The sequence below is a fragment of the Lasioglossum baleicum genome, chromosome 1 (genome assembly GCF_051020765.1).
Source record: "Lasioglossum baleicum chromosome 1, iyLasBale1, whole genome shotgun sequence".
NCBI lineage: Eukaryota > Metazoa > Arthropoda > Insecta > Hymenoptera > Halictidae > Lasioglossum > Lasioglossum baleicum.
This window is the reverse complement of record NC_134929.1, coordinates 8,686,753-8,689,707: the sequence shown is the minus strand read 5'-3', so window position 1 is coordinate 8,689,707 and position 2,955 is coordinate 8,686,753. Positions and strand designations below refer to the sequence as shown.

Genomic DNA, 2,955 nt, shown 5'->3' with positions numbered 1-2,955 from the left:
GTGAGTCTTGCAGAAAAAGAATTTAAAAACACATTACCGACCGGTGATTATTGCATAATTTTGAAAAATCTATGATACATGAATAAACACTTAGAGTGTTACACTTTTTAATGGCACCTTGAATAGCAACAGCAATTTTCATTGTGAACTAACAAGTCACCCTCAATAACGTCATCTAATAGTTTTATTTAAAATTGCAATGTAAAAGAAAATTTTTATGCTTCCTTTTGGCACAGCACAATTATCGAAAATCCTATTAATAAGCTTCCGGTAGGTAAAACCTCTCTCTCTCTAGGAAAGAAATATTAAAATTATATACAGTGGGGCTACAAAGTATTCGTAGACCTTTTAAAAACTAATAAGTTTTTTTTAACTATACCAAACGCGCGCGCGACCTGATTTTTATAATCAATTAGAAGCATTTTAACGATCGAACCGTAACGCCGATATCATTCAACAATTGTTATTAACAATAATACCATCGATATAAATAAGTTTAATTAGAAGCATTGGTTTATGAAATGATATGCAAAAAATATATTCCAAGAATTATACTTTACAAGGTTACATGCAAAAATAAAAGAGGCATTTTTTTTTGGGTTCTTAATGAAAGTTTAAAATATATGTATGTTTTGTAGATGTGTGTTAGAGAGTTATATACACATGCTGGAAATCTCATCGAAATCGATTAACATACACACGAGCTACAAGCGGTTAAAAATTGTGAAAATCGTAGTTATGCACGATTTTTGATCAGTTTCTGCTTAAAATCCACAAAACCGTACATCTCTCAATGCGTGTCGTTTTTTCCTGCGTCAATCGATTTCGATGACATTTTCAACATGTGTCTAATTAACAAATTCAATTTTCATTATGGACCCAAATCAAAAAGTTTTAAAAAATGCTTTTTTAGTTTTGCTTGCAAACTTGTAAATCAATTTTTGGACAATCTTTTTGCAGATCATTTCGTAAGCCAATGCTTCTAACTGATTATAAAAATCAGGTCGTTTGGTACAATTATCAAACAGTTATTAGATTTGAAAAGGTGTACGAATACTTTGTACACGCACTGTATGAATATGTTTTTCTGAGAAATGTTTTTAGTCAATTTCTGTATTGAAATAGTACATAGTATACTCGCGATGAAAACTTTAAACGACGTCTAACAAATATGAATGTTACGCCTTTCTTTTTGAATTCGGTAGTTCTATTGTTAGAAAAAGAGTGTCCCAAACAAACTGAAGCTGTTGGATCCAATTTTGAAAGGTGTACGAGTACTTTGCACACCCACAGCACCTGTGACTCGTTAAAAACTACTTATAGTCAACGATTTTAGAATAGATCGTTACTCTTTGCTGCATTAACAAATACAAAGAAGATCTACACGTAGATAATCGAGTTCCGACCGACAGGATAGTAAAAATTCGAGGGCGCGTCAAAAGAGTCGCAGCATTGACCGGCGTCATTGCATTGAATAGGTTGTTCGAGCGTTAATTCGCAAAAAACAAGCCCATAAAGAACGCAAACACTAAACGAATTAGTATAGCATGGGGGGGAAAGAGCGTGAAATCTTTTCAATGGTTTCCGGTCACAAAGTTCGATACCGAAAATCGGGAATCCTCTCGATGGCGTCGCGTCATTCGATACCGAATGTCCCGACAACTCGCGCGAGCGTGTGCGTGTGCGTTCACGCATCGGTGTATGCGTGAATGCGCGAGGGAGCGGCAGAATGCAAAAATTAATCGAGAGATGGTCCAATGAACCGTAAGCTCGATACAAATCGAAACACGTTGAGTGGAAATTGCCGGGCGAGGTTTTTCACCGGGGCCAGGCCCGCTCGTTTGTTTAATCGCTTATTCGTACGATCGATTATCGGTCCACCGTGATTAATCATTATCGGTGTGTTATCGCGAGAAACGTTCGTCGTTTATCGGTGAAAACTCGAACGGATTAGGGAGGGTAGCTGACCGCGCGACCCGCTCCGAAAATGGGGAAAAAAGAAGAAAGGGGAAGAAGCGTCCGGGGAGTATCGGTTTAATGAAAAAATTTGTTCACGGAACCCTGAATCCCGGTGTCGCTTAAATCCGAAAACTTTTCCAGCCGGCGAAAAGCCCGGGAAAGCCCGAGGAAAACTTGCAGCCTCGCTAAATTAAATTCCATACGTCTCCGTGAAGTCCGGCGGACGCGAGCCTCGGACAATTCCGAAAATTCGAGTAAACTTTCGCGAAAGGCGGACAGTCCGTGAATCGATGCAATGATATTCGATGATCGGACGACGACGTTTTGGCTCGGTCCTCGAAAATATTTGGAAACCAGAGCGTCCCGGAAGATCCCAGTCCTTCCGGGACCGTGGAAAATATTTCGCGGCGGGGAATTTCGAAAATTTCCCGGCACGGGAAACCCTTAAATCAAGAGATTTCTAAAACTGCCCGCAAAACCGGGTCGAGTCGAACTTTCCCCTCGAATCTGGGACTCTGGTAATTTCCCCTGGTATCGCCGCGCGTTCGAATAAATCACTAGAAACTCCCTATGTGTCCCAATGTATTTATGAGCACCACCGCCCGCTGTGGCGGCTTTGAAAAATCGATTTTCTTTACGTCTCTTCCTACAGCTTTATATTTCACAAATATAAAAGCTATCTGTTAGCCTGCTTTCTCTGGAACGCCCATTCACATTGTCGCAATTGGCTGACAGATATGTTATGATCACACTGCTATTAATAAAGACGAGCCAGTGAAATTTAAAACAGTAGAAAGATTCTAAGTAGACTGCGGGATTTTTATGCAAAATTATTTAAATCAAGCAACTTGCAGGATACAACGTAGATGTTAATTTCTATGTATACTGTAATATATTGGGTTGGAAAATAAATTCGTTCGGTTTTTTACAGTGGAATAAATCACAAAAACCGAACGAACTTATTTGCCAACCCAATATTTAAATGATTCAGACACT

At 39.0% G+C, this 2,955-nt stretch overlaps 1 protein-coding gene across 4 annotated transcripts in view; it reads left to right on the top strand.

The window, feature by feature from the left end:
• The window catches only part of Rho-6 (serine protease rhomboid 6), a 233,046-nt gene that overhangs the window by 197,097 nt on the left and 32,994 nt on the right, over positions 1 to 2,955 (top strand). The window lies entirely within an intron of this gene.